Below are 16332 nucleotides of genomic sequence, written 5' to 3' on the forward strand. Positions count from 1 at the left end.
TTGCACCACATACGTGATGGCACCCTCTGAGCTTTGTTTGATTGGTGGTGTGATGCACAAGTGACATCTCACCCGGCTGACTAATCAAAAGAAAATCTACAGATGCTGTTAAGCTGGTTCTACAAATACAATCCATAGACTACAGATCATTTCTGTGGGGGATAGACTTGGGAATGTGGAAATTGATCTACTCAGATAACTCGTCAAATTGTTACATGAAGTTAAATGTAGTTGGCAGGATTTGAACCTACACGGGAAGACCCCAATGGATTTCTTGTCCATTGCCTTAATCACTCGGCCACAACTACACAGACACTGTTTCATTCTTAAGAGTTTCACACCTTTTCTTATAGCACCATGATCAATATCAGTGATTATCCTTCTGGAAGACATTTCAGAAAATGGAAGATTTCAATTGGAAACAAAATTCCAGGCCTCACTGAAATGTAAAAATCTGATTTAAAGGTATCATCAATTGGAACCTTTTACATTTCAAGGTTTATTAAAATTCATAAGGTGGATTTAGAGTGACTTTGTTCCAAACACCTCCTGAAAAAGGCTTTGAAAATGCTCCATAGTTTGAACAGATTCATTTCCATGCAAAAAGACTTGCTGTTCATATGATCAGGTATTGAGCGTCTTTTAACCTCATTAAGTTTCCCAAAACGCCAAGCGGTTAACAGAAGTGAGCATATCATTTTTCAGGTATATTTTGCTTGCTTTATACTTGCTATACAAGTCAATGAGTAGGTTAGAAAGACCCCTGGAAGGTTCCTGAGTGACGTTCACAGCATTTTGCGAGCAAAAAAGAAACTTAAACAAACTCATTTGATGCCCAAAACAATACTTAGAAAAACATCACCAAACTATGTTTACAAAAATGCTGGAAAACACTAAAAAGGGTGATTCAGGAAAAGAATCGCTGTCGTTTCTTGAGGCCGTTTCGGCTTGAAATCCTGGTCAGTTTCAACCACCTGGAAAAAGTGTCATGCGAACATTGGCACAAGTCATAGAGTACGATTGCTTGGTGTGACATAGATGATATGAGTTTTGCTTCATGAAGTCAAGTTTAACTTTTGAGTTAAACTTTCTTGATAGATCTTTCTGCCATGTGGATTTTAACTTTCTCTTTTTATGATAAACCATGTGCATTGGCAAATTGAGTGTGAGCAGAAAAGATAAAACCGCTATGCACAAAGAATTTCTCAGGTTCCACTGAGATTTGATCTCAGATTGCTAGATTCAGAGTCCAGAGTGCTAACCATTACACCATGGAACCACATGACCAATGAAGCTGGCTGGATTTTCTTTTGAAAACAGTAAAAGAGCATGTGTAAATAGTGGAAATGTGAGAAATTCACTCTTAATCCAGTGATCTGAGTTCTAATCTCAGTGGAACCTGGGAAATTCATGCATTATGACGAAAACTGGTTCTAAAGCTGTTCCGCAAATGTATATCTAACACACATTGGTAAGTTAATATCTCCTCCCTTTTTATTCCACAAGTGTGCTTAAAGTTCCATGATATCACAACAAGGACAGATTTAAAATGTTGATGAAATCTGGCTAATAATTAGCGTGCTGGATCTATCAGCTGGAAAAAGGGTGAGAAAAAAAGAAATTGCAAAACTTCTGCTCATCCAGAAGTCACTAAAGATTTTTCATGGTGTGCTAAAAGGTTCCATAGGAAAGATAATTCAAGCAGAGTTGGTGCAAATCAAAGTTCATATCCCAGTCCATCAGCCACGGCAGTGGTCTGTGTTCGCTGGAAAAAAGGAGGATTTGCACCACATACCTGATGGCACCCTCTGAGCTTTGTTTGATTGGTGGTGTGATGCACAAGTGACATCTCACCCGGCTGACTAATCAAAAGAAGATCTACAGATGCTGTTAAGCTGGTTCTACAAATACAATCCAAAGATTACAGACCATTTCTGTTGGGGATAGACTTGGGAATGTGGATATTGATCTACTCAGACGATTCGTCAAAATGTTACATGAAGTTAAACATAGTTGGCAGGATTTGAACCAACGCAGGGAGACTGGATTTCTAGTCCATCACCTTAACCACTCGGCCACAACTACTCAGACACTGTTTCATTCTTATGAGTTTCATACCTTTTCTTATAGCAACATGATCAATATCAGTGATTATCCTTCTGGAAGACATTTCAGAAAATGGAAGATTTCAGTTGGAAACAAAATTCCAGGCCTCACTGAAATGTAAAAATCTGATTTAAAGGTATCATCAATTGGAACCTTTTACAGTTCAAGGTTTATTAAAATTCATAAGGCGGATTTAGAGTGACTTTGTTCCAAACACCTCCTGAAAAAGGCTTTGAAAATGCTCAATAGTTTGAACAGATTCATTTCCATGCAAAAAGACTTGCTGTTCATATGATCAGTTATTGAGCGTCTTAACCTCATTAAGTTTCCCAAAACGCCAAGCGATTAACAGAAGTGAGCATATAATTTTTCAGGTATATTTTGCTTGCTTTATACTTGCTATACAAGTCAATGAGTAGATTAGAAAGACCCCTGGAAGGTTCCTGAGTGACGTTCACAGCATTTTGCGAGCAAAAAAGAAACTTAAACAAACTTATTTGATGCCCAAAACAATACTTAGAAAAACATCACCAAACTATGTTTACAAAAATGCTGGAAAACACTAAAAAGGGTGATTCAGGAAAAGAATCGCTGTTGTTTCTTGAGGCCGTTTCAGCTTGAAATCCTGGTCAGTTTCAACCACCTGGAAAAAGTGTCATGCGAACATTGACACAAGTCATAGAGTACGATTGCTTGGTGTGACATAGATGATATGAGTTTTGCTTCATGAAGTCAAGCTTAACTTTTGAGTTAAACTTTCTTGATAGATAGATCTTTTTGCCATGTGGATTTTAACTTTCTCTTTTTATGTTAAACCATGTGCATTGGCAAATTGAGTGTGAGCAGAAAAGATAAAACTGCAATGCACAAAGAATTTCTCAGGTTCCACTGAGATTTGAACTCAGATGGCTGGATTCAGAGTCCAGAGTGCTAACCATTACACCATGGAACCACGTGACAAACGAAGCTGGCTGGATTTTCTTTTGAAAACAGTAAAAGAGCATGTGTAAATAGTGGAAATGTGAGAAATTAACTCTTAATCCAGTGATCTGAGTTCTAATCTCAGTGGAACCTGGGAAATTCATGCACTATGATGAAAACTGGTTCTAAAGCTGTTCCGCAAATGTATATCTAACACACATTGGTAAATTAATATCTCCTCCCTTTTTATTCCACAAGTGTGCTTAAAGTTCCATGATATCACAATAAGGACAGTTTTAAAATGTTGATGAAATCTGGCTAATAATTAGCGTGCTGGATCCATCAGCTGGAAAAAGGGTGAGAAAAAAAGAAATTGCAAAACTTCTGCTCATCCAGAAGTCACTAAAGATTTTTCATGGTGTGCTAAAAGGTTCCATCGGAAAGATAATTCAAGTAGAGTTGGTGCAAATCAAAGTTCATATCCCAGTCCATCAGCCACGGCAGTGGTCTGTGTTCGCTGGAAAAAAGGAGGATTTGCACCACATACCTGATGGCACCCTCTGAGCTTTGTTTGATTGGTGGTGTGATGCACAAGTGACATCTCACCCGGCTGACTAATCAAAAGAAGATCTACAGATGCTGTTAAGCTGGTTCTGCAAATACAATCCATAGATTACAGACCATTTCTGTGGGGGATAGACTTGGGAATGTGGAAATTGATCTACTCAGATAATTTGTCAAAATGTTACATGAAATTAAACATAGTTGGCAGGATTTGAACCTACGCGGGAAGACCCCAATGGATTTCTAGTCCATCGCCTTAACCACTCAGCCACAACTACTCAGACATTGTTTCATTCTTATGAGTTTCACACCTTTTCTTATAGCACCATGATCACTATCAGTGATTATCCTTCTGGAAGACATTTCAGAAAATGGAAGATTTCAATTGGAAACAAAATTCCAGGCCTCACTGAAATGTAAAAATCTGATTTAATGGTATCATCAATTGGATCCTTTTACAGTTCAAGGTTTATTAAAATTCATAAGGCGGATTTAAAGTGACTTTGTTCCAAACACTTCCTGAAAAAGGCTTTGAAAATGCTCAATAGTTTGAACAGATTCATTTCCATGCAAAAAGCCTTGCTGTTCATATGATCAGGTATTGAGCGTTTTTTAACCTCATTAAGTTTCCCAAAACGCCAAGCGGTTAACAGAAGTGAGCATATCATTTTTCAGGTATATTTTGCTTGCTTTATACTTGCTATGCAAGTCAATGAGTAGGTTAGAAAGACCCCTGGAAGGTTCCTGAGTGACGTTCACAGCATTTTGCGAGCAAAAAAGAAACTTAAACAAACTCATTTGATGCCCAAAACAATACTTAGAAAAACATCACCAAACTATGTTTACAAAAATGCTGGAAAACACTAAAAAGGGTGATTCAGGAATAGAATTGCTGTCGTTTCTTGAGGCCGTTTCGGCTTGAAATCCTGGTCAGTTTCAACCACCTGAAAAAAGTGTCATGCAAACATTGGCACAAACCATAGAGTACGATTGCTTGGTGTGACATAGATGATATGAGTTTTGCTTCATGAAGTCAAGTTTAACTTTTGATTTAAACTTTCTTGATAGATAGATCTTTTTGCCATGTGGATTTTAACTTTCTCTTTTTATGTTAAACCATGTGCATTGGCAAATTGAGTGTGAGCAGAAAAGATAATACCGCTATGCAGAAAAAATTTCTCAGGTTCCACTGAGATTTGAACTCAGATCGCTGGATTCAGAGTCCAGAGTGCTAACCATTACACTATGGAACCACATGACCAATGAAACTGGCTGGATTTTCTTTTGAAAACAGTAAAAGAGCATGTGTAAATAGTGGAAATGTGAGAAATTCACTCTTAATCCAGTGATCTGAGTTCTAATCTCAGTGGAACCTGGGAATTCATGCATTATGATGAAAACTGGTTCTAAAGCTGTTCCGCAAATGTATATCTAACACACATTGGTAAATTAATATCTCCTCCCTTTTTATTCCACAAGTGTGCTTAAAGTTCCATGATATCACAACAAGGACAGTTTTAAAATGTTGATGAAATCTGGCTAATAATTAGCGTGCTGGATCTATCAGCTGGAAAAAGGGTGAGAAAAAAAGAAATTGCAAAACTTCTGCTCATCCAGAAGTCACTAAAGATTTTTCATGGTGTGCTAAAAGGTTCCATCGGAAAGATAATTCAAGTAGAGTTGGTGCAAATCAAAGTTCATATCCCAGTCCATCAGCCACGGCAGTGGTCTGTGTTCGCTGGAAAAAAGGAGGATTTGCACCACATACCTGATGGCTCCCTCTGAGCTTTGTTTGATTGGTGGTGTGATGCACAAGTGACATCTCACCCGGCTGACTAATCAAAAGAAGATCTACAGATGCTGTTAAGCTGGTTCTGCAAATAAAATCCATAGATTACAGACCATTTCTGTGGGGGATAGACTTGGGAATGTGGAAATTGATCTACTCAGATAATTTGTCAAAATGTTACATGAAGTTAAACATAGTTGGCAGGATTTGAACCTACGCGGGAAGACCCCAATGGATTTCTAGTCCATCGCCTTAACCACTCGGCCACAACTACTCAGACATTGTTTCATTCTTATGAGTTTCACACCTTTTCTTATAGCACCATGATCACTATCAGTGATTATCCTTCTGGAAGACATTTCAGAAAATGGAAGATTTCAATTGGAAACAAAATTCCAGGCCTCACTGAAATGTAAAAATCTGATTTAATGGTATCATCAATTGGAACCTTTTACAGTTCAAGGTTTATTAAAATTCATAAGGCGGATTTAAAGTGACTTTGTTCCAAACACTTCCTGAAAAAGGCTTTGAAAATGCTCAATAGTTTGAACAGATTCATTTCCATGCAAAAAGCCTTGCTGTTCATATGATCAGGTATTGAGCATTTTTTAACCTCATTAAGTTTCCCAAAAAGCCAAGCGGTTAACAGAAGTGAGCATATCATTTTTCAGGTATATTTTGCTTGCTTTATACTTGCTATGCAAGTCAATGAGTAGGTTAGAAAGACCCCTGGAAGGTTCCTGAGTGACGTTCACAGCATTTTGCGAGCAAAAAAGAAACTTAAACAAACTCATTTGATGCCCAAAACAATACTTAGAAAAACATCACCAAACTATGTTTACAAAAATGCTGGAAAACACTAAAAAGGGTGATTCAGGAATAGAACTGCTGTCGTTTCTTGAGGCCGTTTCGGCTTGAAATCCTGGTCAGTTTCAACCACCTGAAAAAAGTGTCATGCAAACATTGGCACAAATCATAGAGTATGATTGCTTGGTGTGACATAGATGATATGAGTTTTGCTTCATGAAGTCAAGTTTAACTTTTGATTTAAACTTTCTTGATAGATAGATCTTTTTGCCATGTGGATTTTAACTTTCTCTTTTTATGTTAAACCATGTGCATTGGCAAATTGAGTGTGAGCAGAAAAGATAATACCGCTATGCAGAAAAAATTTCTCAGGTTCCAATGAGATTTGAACTCAGATCACTGGATTCAGAGTCCAGAGTGCTAACCATTACACCATGGAACCACATGACCAATGAAGCTGGCTGGATTTTCTTTTGAAAACAGTAAAAGAGCATGTGTAAATAGTGGAAATGTGAGAATTTCACTGTTAATCCAGTGATCTGAGTTCTAATCTCAGTGGAACCTGGGAATTCATGCATTATGATGAAAACTGGTTCTAAAGCTGTTCCGCAAATGTATATCTAACACACATTGGTAAATTAATATCTCCTCCCTTTTTCTTCCACAAGTGTGCTTAAAGTTCCATGATATCACAACAAGGACAGTTTTAAAATGTTGATGAAATCTGGCTAATAATTAGCGTGCTGGATCTATCAGCTGGAAAAAGGGTGAGAAAAAAAGAAATTGCAAAACTTCTGCTCATCCAGAAGTCACTAAAGATTTTTCATGGTGTGCTAAAAGGTTCCATCGGAAAGATAATTCAAGTAGAGTTGGTGCAAATCAAAGTTCATATCCCAGTCCATCAGCCACGGCAGTGGTCTGTGTTCGCTGGAAAAAAGGAGGATTTGCACCACATACCTGATGGCACCCTCTGAGCTTTGTTTGATTGGTGGTGTGATGCACAAGTGACATCTCACCCGGCTGACTAATCAAAAGAAGATCTACAGATGCTGTTAAGCTGGTTCTACAAATACAATCCATAGATTACAGACCATTTCTGTGGGGGATAGACTTGGGAATGTGGAAATTGATCTGCCCAGATAATTCGTCAAAATGTTACATGAAGTTAAACGTAGATGGCAGGATTTGAACCTACGCGGGAAGACCCCAATGGATTTCTAGTCCATTGCCTTAACTACTCGGCCACAACTACTCAGACACTGTTTCAGTCTTAGGAGTTTCACACCTTTTCTGATAGCACCATGATCACTATCAGTGATTATCCTTCTGGAAGACATTTCAGAAAATGGAAGATTTCAATTGGAAACAAAATTCCAGGCCTCACTGAAATGTAAAAATCTGATTTAAAGGTATCATCAATTGGAACCTTTTACAGTTCAAGGTTTATTAAAATTCATAAGGCGGATTTAAAGTGACTTTGTTCCAAACACTTCCTGAAAAAGGCTTTGAAAATGCTCAATAGTTTGAACAGATTCATTTCCATGCAAAAAGACTTGCTGTTCATATGATCAGGTATTGAGCGTCTTTTCACCTCATTAAGTTTCCCAAAACGCCAAGCGGTTAACAGAAGTGAGCATATCATTTTTCAGGTATATTTTGCTTGCTTTATACTTGCTATGCAAGTCAATGAGTAGTTTAGAAAGACCCCTGGAAGGTTCCTGAGTGACGTTCACAGCATTTTGCGAGCAAAAAAGAAACTTAAACAAACTCATTTGATGCCCAAAACAATACTTAGAAAAACATCACCAAACTATGTTTACAAAAATGCTGGAAAACACTAAAAAGGGTGATTCAGGAAAAGAATCGCTGTCGTTTCTTGAGGCCGTTTCGGCTTGAAATCCTGGTCAGTTTCAACCACCTGGAAAAAGTGTCATGCGAACATTGGCACAAATCATAGAGTATGATTGCTTGGTGTGACATAGATGATATGAGTTTTGCTTCATGAAGTCAAGTTTAACTTTTGATTTAAACTTTCTTGATAGATAGATCTTTTTGCCATGTGGATTTTAACTTTCTCTTTTTATGTTAAACCATGTGCATTGGCAAATTGAGTGTGAGCAGAAAAGATAATACCGCTATGCAGAAAAAATTTTTCAGGTTCCACTGAGATTTGAACTCAGATCACTGGATTCAGAGTCCAGAGTGCTAACCATTACACCATGGAACCACATGACCAATGAAGCTGGCTGGATTTTCTTTTGAAAACAGTAAAAGAGCATGTGTAAATAGTGGAAATGTGAGAAATTCACTGTTAATCCAGTGATCTGAGTTCTAATCTCAGTGGAACCTGGGAATTCATGCATTATGATGAAAACTGGTTCTAAAGCTGTTCCGCAAATGTATATCTAACACACATTGGTAAATTAATATCTCCTCCCTTTTTCTTCCACAAGTGTGCTTAAAGTTCCATGATATCACAACAAGGACAGTTTTAAAATGTTGATGAAATCTGGCTAATAATTAGCGTGCTGGATCTATCAGCTGGAAAAAGGGTGAGAAAAAAAGAAATTGCAAAACTTCTGCTCATCCAGAAGTCACTAAAGATTTTTCATGGTGTGCTAAAAGGTTCCATCGGAAAGATAATTCAAGTAGAGTTGGTGCAAATCAAAGTTCATATCCCAGTCCATCAGCCACGGCAGTGGTCTGTGTTCGCTGGAAAAAAGGAGGATTTGCACCACATACCTGATGGCACCCTCTGAGCTTTGTTTGATTGGTGGTGTGATGCACAAGTGACATCTCACCCGGCTGACTAATCAAAAGAAGATCTACAGATGCTGTTAAGCTGGTTCTACAAATACAATCCATAGATTACAGACCATTTCTGTGGGGGATAGACTTGGGAATGTGGAAATTGATCTGCCCAGATAATTCGTCAAAATGTTACATGAAGTTAAACGTAGTTGGCAGGATTTGAACCTACGCGGGAAGACCCCAATGGATTTCTAGTCCATTGCCTTAACTACTCGGCCACAACTACTCAGACACTGTTTCAGTCTTAGGAGTTTCACACCTTTTCTGATAGCACCATGATCACTATCAGTGATTATCCTTCTGGAAGACATTTCAGAAAATGGAAGATTTCAATTGGAAACAAAATTCCAGGCCTCACTGAAATGTAAAAATCTGATTTAAAGGTATCATCAATTGGAACCTTTTACAGTTCAAGGTTTATTAAAATTCATAAGGCGGATTTAAAGTGACTTTGTTCCAAACACTTCCTGAAAAAGGCTTTGAAAATGCTCAATAGTTTGAACAGATTCATTTCCATGCAAAAAGACTTGCTGTTCATATGATCAGGTATTGAGCGTCTTTTAACCTCATTAAGTTTCCCAAAACGCCAAGCGGTTAACAGAAGTGAGCATATCATTTTTCAGGTATATTTTGCTTGCTTTATACTTGCTATGCAAGTCAATGAGTAGTTTAGAAAGACCCCTGGAAGATTCCTGAGTGACGTTCACAGCATTTTGCGAGCAAAAAAGAAACTTAAACAAACTCATTTGATGCCCAAAACAATACTTAGAAAAACATCACCAAACTATGTTTACAAAAATGCTGGAAAACACTAAAAAGGGTGATTCAGGAAAAGAATCGCTGTCGTTTCTTGAGGCCGTTTCGGCTTGAAATCCTGGTCAGTTTCAACCACCTGGAAAAAGTGTCATGCGAACATTGGCACAAATCATAGAGTACGATTGCTTGGTGTGACATAGATGATATGAGTTTTGCTTCATGAAGTCAAGTTTAACTTTTGAGTTAAACTTTCTTGATAGATAGATCTTTTTGCCATGTGGATTTTAACTTTCTCTTTTTATGTTAAACCATGTGCATTGGCAAATTGAGTGTGAGCAGAAAAGATAAAACCACTATGCACCAATAATTTCTCAGGTTCCACTGAGATTTGAACTCAGATCGCTGGATTCAGAGTCCAGAGTGCTAACCATTACACCATGGAACCACATGACAAATGAAGCTGGCTGGACTTTCTTTTGAAAACAGTAAAAGAGCATGTGTAAATTGTGGAAATGTGAGAAATTCACTCTTAATCCAGTGATCTGAGTTCTAATCTCAGTGGAACCTGGGAATTCATGCATTATGATGAAAACTGGTTCTAAAGCTGTTCCGCAAATGTATATCTAACACACATTGGTAAATTAATATCTCCTCCCTTTTTATTCCACAAGTGTGCTTAAAGTTCCATGATATCACAACAAGGACAGTTTTAAAAAGTTGATGAAATCTGGCTAATAATTAGCGTGCTGGATCTATCAGCTGGAAAAAGGGTGAGAAAAAAAGAAATTGCAAAACTTCTGCTCATCCAGAAGTCACTAAAGATTTTTCATGGTGTGCTAAAAGTTTCCATCGGAAAGATAATTCAAGTAGAGTTGGTGCAAATCAAAGTTCATATCCCAGTCCATCAGCCACGGCAGTGGTCTGTGTTCGCTGGAAAAAAGGAGGATTTGCACCACATACCTGATGGCACCCTCTGAGCTTTGTTTGATTGGTGGTGTGATGCACATGTGACATCTCACCCGGCTAACTAATCAAAAGAAGATCTACACATGCTGTTAAGCTGGTTCTACAAATACAATCCATAGATTACAGACCATTTCTGTGGGGGATAGACTTGGGAATGTGGAAATTGATCTACTCAGATAATTCGTCAAAATGTTACATGAAGTTAAATGTAGTTGGCAGGATTTGAACTTACGCGGGAAAACCCCAATGGATTTCTAGTCCATCGCCTTAACCACTCGGCCACAACTACTCAGACACTGTTACATTCTTATGAGTTTCACACCTTTTCTTATAGCAGCATGATCAATATCAGTGATTATCCTTCTGGAAGACATTTCAGAAAATGGAAGATTTCAATTGGAAACAAATTCCAGGCCTCACTGAAATGTAAAAATCTGATTTAAAGGTATCATCAATTGGAACCTTTTACAGTTCAAGGTTTATTAAAATTCATAAGGCGGATTTAGAGTGACTTTGTTCCAAACACCTCCTGAAAAAGGCTTTGAAAATGCTCAATAGTTTGAACAGATTCATTTCCATGCAAAAAGACTTGCTGTTCATATGATCAGGTATTGAGCGTCTTTTAACCTCATTAAGTTTTCCAAAACGCCAAGCGGTTAACAGAAGTGAGCATATCATTTTTCAGGTATATTTTGCTTGCTTTATACTTGCTATACAAGTCAATGAGTAGGTTAGAAAGACCCCTGGAAGGTTCCTGAGTGACGTTCACAGAATTTTGCGAGCAAAAAAGAAACTTAAACAAACTCATTTGATGCCCAAAACAATACTTAGAAAAACATCACCAAACTATGTTTACAAAAATGCTGGAAAACACTAAAAAGGGTGATTCAGGAAAAGAATCGCTGTCGTTTCTTGAGGCCGTTTCGGCTTGAAATCCTGGTCAGTTTCAACCACCTGGAAAAAGTGTCATGCGAACATTGGCACAAGTCGTAGAGTACGATTGCTTGGTGTGACATAGATGATATGAGTTTTGCTTCATGAAGTCAAGTTTAACTTTTGACTTAAACTTTCTTGATAGATCTTTTTGCCATGTGGATTTTAACTTTCTCTTTTTATGTTAAACCATGTGCATTGTCAAATTGAGTGTGAGCAGAAAAGATAATACCTCTATGCACAAAGAATTTCTCAGGTTCCACTGAGATTTGAACTCAGATCGCTGGATTCAGAGTCCAGAGTGCTAACCATTACACCATGGAACCACATGACCAATGAAGCTGGCTGGATTTTCTTTTGAAAACAGTAAAAGAGCATGTGTAAATAGTGGAAATGTGAGAAATTCACTCTGAATCCTGTGATCTGAGTTCTAATTAGTGTTGAGAGAGCACTAAAATGCTCGGGTGCTCGAAGCTCGGGCCAAGCTCACTGTGATACTCGGGTGCTCGACCCGAGCAGCGAGCCCAATGTTAGTCTATGGGAGACCCGAACATTTTTGCGACGGCTCCCCCGGCAGTCTGTAGAAAGCCTAAATAGTGCCCAAAACGATAGTGACAGGGCTCAAATGACATGGGGAGAGCATAGGGATCGCCCCTGCAAGCATTTCTGACACCCAGGTCACTGCTGTCAACAACGTGGTCAGAGGTATTAAGCCACTTTTACAGGCTCACAATAAAACGTTCAAAAATGAAAGTGAAAGTGCTTTCCTGTGAAATATGTTAACCCCTTAACGACCATGGGTCTTTCTGTTTTTGTGTTTTCCTTTTTTGCTCCCCTTCTTCCCAGAGCCAGAACTTTTTTAATTTTTGTTCAATATGGCCATGTGAGGGCTTATTTTTTGCGGGACGAGTTGTAATTTTAAACACCATCACTGGTTTTACCATATTGTGTGCTGCAAAATGGGAAAAAAATTCCAAGTGCAGTGAAACTGCAAAAAAAAATGCAATTCCACAGTTGTTTTTTGGGTCCTTTTTTTACCACGTTCACAGATTGCTAAAACTGACCTGCCATCATTATTTTCCAGGTTGTTTCGAGTTCAAAGACACCAAACATGTATAGGTTCTTTTTTATTTAAGTGGTGAAAAAAAAATCCAAAGCTTGCTAAAAAAAACAAAAAAAATGACGCCATTTTCCGAGACCCTTAGCTTCTCCATTTTTCGGGATCTGGGGCCAGGTGAGGGCTTATTTTTTGCGTGCTGGGCTGACGTTTTTATTGATACCATTTTGGGGTAGATCCGATGTTTTGATCGCCCGTTATTGCATTTTATTGCCAAGTTTTAGCGACCAAAAAAACTTAATTCTGGCGTTTAAAATTTTTTTCTCGTTACGCCGTTTACTGATTGTATTAATTCTTCTTTTATTTTGATAGATCGGGCGATTCTGAACGCGGCGATACCAAATATGTGTATGTGTTTTTTTTTTTATATATATATATTTTATTTTGAATGGGGCGAAAGGGGGGTGACTTAAACTTTTATATATTTTTTATTTTTTTTATTTTTTTAAAAACTTTTTTTTTTAAACTTTCTGCTTGCTTCTATAGTCTCCAGAGGAGACTAGAAGCAGCAGTTGTCTGATTGCTTCTACTGCATACAAGCGATGAGCAGATCGCTTGTATGCAGGAGAAATGCTCACTTGCTGTGAGTGCTGACCACTAGGTGGCGCTCGTAGCAATTGAGACATGACAACCACAGGCGTCTGCTGCAGACCCTGAGTTGTCATGCCCACCCATTGGTGACCCGCGATCACGTGATGGGGTCACTGATGGGCGGGGCTTAGGACTCCCGGAAGCGCGAGTTAAATGCCACTGTCAGAGATTTACCATGTTAACAGCCGCGGGTGGATTGCGATTCGAATAATCAGCTGACATGTGCTTGCTTCAGTGTGGGCTCACCGCCGGAGCCCCCGCTGAACCGGCCTTCCCGACCTGGTGCGTACTATTACTGACCCGGTCGGAAAGGGGTTAAGGAACATCCTTTCCAGGGTAAAGACTTGTGTATAAGGTAAAATAAATAACCAAAAACAAAAATACTCCTCCACACCTTGGGCTATGTTCACAAGTAGCATTTTTTATGCGTTTTTGCACGTTTGTATTGCTTTCAACCGTGACAAATGCATTCACCGGGAAATGTCATTTTAACATTTTACAACCTTATCTGGCCATGTGCTGTGTGACACATGCATACAGTGCTAAAAAGACATGGGAACAGCATGGGGAAGACCCCTGGAAGCATCTCTGACAACCAGGTCACTGCCTAAAAGTGTGCCCATCAGAAGTGATCCTTGCCGCATCAGAAGGTGCAGACTTGCAATTATCCCTGTGCAAGTCCTTGTCCAAGGGCAGTGTTCAATTGTACCTCCCCCATAACTTTCAATACAAGCGCAAGTATGCAGCCTGCCACCCACCCACCCCCAGGCTGCAATACCATACTGCTAGCTTGCTTGCACTTGAAATTGGGCCTTTTAGGCATGTGGAGGTGGAACCTGGCCACCACGTCATGGCTGCATCGGTAGCCTGGTATTCATACTCAGTCCCCAGCCGCCCAGCGGCCGGGTGTCCACGCTTGGTCTACAGCCGCCAGGGGGCGGCCGGGTGTCCATACTCAGTCCCCAGCCGCCCCGCGGCCGGGTGCCAACACACAGTCCCCAGCCGCGTGGGGGTGGCTGGGTGTCCATAAACGGTCCCCAGCCGCCCCTATTTGTCCCGGTGCACCTTATACACAAGCGCGCATACCAAAACATTACCTGTGCCCTCCCCAGTGCATTTAGTGGGAAGGACAGCCTAACCACAAACACGTGGACAAGTGAGTGTGGCCAGGAATGGTCCATCTCACTGACGCCTTCACACTGGGTTAATATTGTGGAAGCCGGGACACAGTTGGACACTGGGATGCAACACGTCCTCCAGACATAGAGGATTGCGGGTCCTGGGTCAATCAGGCTTCAACACAAAGTTCAGAAGGTAGACAGCAGCAGTGGTCGGCCTCCTACACAATGAGTAAATTATTCATGATCATGAGGCCATCCACCTCCTTAGCTTTCTGTTCCTTGGAATGCAAGCGCATGTATGTAGTAGCAGCTAGGCCTGAGGTGGTCAGCATTTTGGCGCATATTGTACCTCCTTCGAGGATTGCTAGATGTTTTCCTGCTACTATCACAGTTCTATGACTCCCGTTAAAACAAAGCTTCAGGTGATGAATGATGGATGAGGTGGTGGCAAAGGAGAAAGAGCAGGAGGAACAGGGACCATTCACATCAATATCAGGCCAGCCAACCACACATGTCTTGTAGGATATGTTTCTGTACCAAAAGGAGCGGTTCAGCTACACAGTTATAAGGCATACAGTGAATGCAATGCCTAGCAAAAATTTTGAGGCACTCCAATGCCCCTTGGAAGTGACATGGAGGTCAGAGGGCCTTAACTAAACCGTTTTTTCCATTTATAGCAACTGGGTCTCCTGTACACTGTTGGCCTAAGCAGGGAATGGAAGGCTTTCCAAAAATTAATAGGCACTGCAATGCCCCTTGAAACAGATGTGGATTACAGTGTATTAAAAACCTTCTACCCATTATTGGGGAGTGGGTCTCCCTTAGTTTTTGCCTATGCATTGAAAAGCAAAAGCTGACAAAAATTAGGAAGAAATGCAATGCCCGTTGCAAGAGTCGTGGAGATTAGAGGTAATTAAAAACAACATGTCAATGCCCCTTGGAAGAGCTGTGGAGTTCAGAGTGGTTTAACAAGACGGTTTTAATGTCCCTTAGAAGAGACGTGGAGTTCAGAGTGGTTTAACAAGACAGTTTTAATGCCCCTTGGAAGAGATGTGGAGGTCGTAGTAGCTTAACAAGATGGTTTTAATGCCCCTTGGAAGAGTGGTGGAGGTCGCAGTGGAATAAAAAGACAATATCAATGCCCCTTGGAAGAGTGGTGGAGGTTACAGTGGAATAAAAAGACAATATCAATGCCCTGTGGAAGAGACGTGGAGGTCACAGTAGCTTAACAAGACGCTTTTAATGCCCCTTGGAAGAGTGGTGGAGGTCGCAGTGGAATTAGAAGACAATATTAACGACCCTTGGAAGAGACGTGGAGGTCACAGTAGCTTAACAAGACGATTTTAATGCCCCTTACAAGAGCCATGCAGTACAGCATATTAAAAACATTATTCCCATTATTGGGGAGTGGGTCTCCCATAGTCTTTGCCTATGCCTTCCAAGCAAAAGCTGCCAAAAATTAGGAAGGGGGAACTTGCAATGTCCCTTACAAGAGCCATGCAGTACAGCATATTAAAAACATTATTCCCATTATTGGGGAGTGGGTCTCCCATAGTCTTTGCCTATGCCTTCCAAGCACAAGCTGCCAAAAATTAGGACAGAGGAACTTGCAATGCTGGCAACATGGACCACGGTCACCCTGGTGGTATAGTGGTCGTGGAGGCTGAGGATAAGGAGAAGAGCAAAAAACAGCCGAAATGAGGAAGCGTATACCCATGTGTGGGTGTGAAGCGATGCATGGGAATACACCTCCCGAAATAACACAGTGGATTTGACTTTATGTTACTCTGCTGTCATTTGGTGGTGATGAGAAGTCTAGCCCAATCCAGCCCTTGTTCATTTTGATAAGG

General features: G+C 40.0%; 13 non-coding genes across 13 annotated transcripts; all 13 read right to left on the reverse strand.

The window, feature by feature from the left end:
- Positions 1-226: 226 nt before the first annotated feature.
- Positions 227-308, reverse strand: TRNAS-AGA (transfer RNA serine (anticodon AGA)). Its single transcript has one exon. It is a non-coding gene; the product is annotated as a tRNA-Ser (tRNA).
- An 899-nt stretch (positions 309-1207) lies between these two features.
- Positions 1208-1279, reverse strand: TRNAQ-CUG (transfer RNA glutamine (anticodon CUG)). Its single transcript has one exon. It is a non-coding gene; the product is annotated as a tRNA-Gln (tRNA).
- A 1707-nt stretch (positions 1280-2986) lies between these two features.
- TRNAQ-CUG (transfer RNA glutamine (anticodon CUG)) lies at positions 2987-3058 on the reverse strand. The gene has a single exon. It is a non-coding gene; the product is annotated as a tRNA-Gln (tRNA).
- A 729-nt stretch (positions 3059-3787) lies between these two features.
- On the reverse strand, positions 3788-3869 carry TRNAS-AGA (transfer RNA serine (anticodon AGA)). The gene has a single exon. It is a non-coding gene; the product is annotated as a tRNA-Ser (tRNA).
- Positions 3870-4772: 903 nt separating this feature from the next.
- Positions 4773-4844, reverse strand: TRNAQ-CUG (transfer RNA glutamine (anticodon CUG)). The gene has a single exon. It is a non-coding gene; the product is annotated as a tRNA-Gln (tRNA).
- Positions 4845-5572: 728 nt separating this feature from the next.
- Positions 5573-5654, reverse strand: TRNAS-AGA (transfer RNA serine (anticodon AGA)). The gene has a single exon. It is a non-coding gene; the product is annotated as a tRNA-Ser (tRNA).
- A 903-nt stretch (positions 5655-6557) lies between these two features.
- TRNAQ-CUG (transfer RNA glutamine (anticodon CUG)) lies at positions 6558-6629 on the reverse strand. Its single transcript has one exon. It is a non-coding gene; the product is annotated as a tRNA-Gln (tRNA).
- Positions 6630-7357: 728 nt separating this feature from the next.
- TRNAS-AGA (transfer RNA serine (anticodon AGA)) lies at positions 7358-7439 on the reverse strand. Its single transcript has one exon. It is a non-coding gene; the product is annotated as a tRNA-Ser (tRNA).
- A 903-nt stretch (positions 7440-8342) lies between these two features.
- Positions 8343-8414, reverse strand: TRNAQ-CUG (transfer RNA glutamine (anticodon CUG)). The gene has a single exon. It is a non-coding gene; the product is annotated as a tRNA-Gln (tRNA).
- A 728-nt stretch (positions 8415-9142) lies between these two features.
- TRNAS-AGA (transfer RNA serine (anticodon AGA)) lies at positions 9143-9224 on the reverse strand. The gene has a single exon. It is a non-coding gene; the product is annotated as a tRNA-Ser (tRNA).
- Positions 9225-10127: 903 nt separating this feature from the next.
- Positions 10128-10199, reverse strand: TRNAQ-CUG (transfer RNA glutamine (anticodon CUG)). The gene has a single exon. It is a non-coding gene; the product is annotated as a tRNA-Gln (tRNA).
- Positions 10200-10927: 728 nt separating this feature from the next.
- TRNAS-AGA (transfer RNA serine (anticodon AGA)) lies at positions 10928-11009 on the reverse strand. Its single transcript has one exon. It is a non-coding gene; the product is annotated as a tRNA-Ser (tRNA).
- Positions 11010-11907: 898 nt separating this feature from the next.
- TRNAQ-CUG (transfer RNA glutamine (anticodon CUG)) lies at positions 11908-11979 on the reverse strand. Its single transcript has one exon. It is a non-coding gene; the product is annotated as a tRNA-Gln (tRNA).
- Between the last annotated feature and the right edge of the window lie 4353 nt (positions 11980-16332).

Source organism: Phyllobates terribilis, unplaced genomic scaffold (assembly GCF_046119375.1).
Source record: "Phyllobates terribilis strain yellow unplaced genomic scaffold, ASM4611937v1 Scaffold_13__5_contigs__length_258822181, whole genome shotgun sequence".
In the NCBI taxonomy this organism is placed as follows: domain Eukaryota; kingdom Metazoa; phylum Chordata; class Amphibia; order Anura; family Dendrobatidae; genus Phyllobates; species Phyllobates terribilis.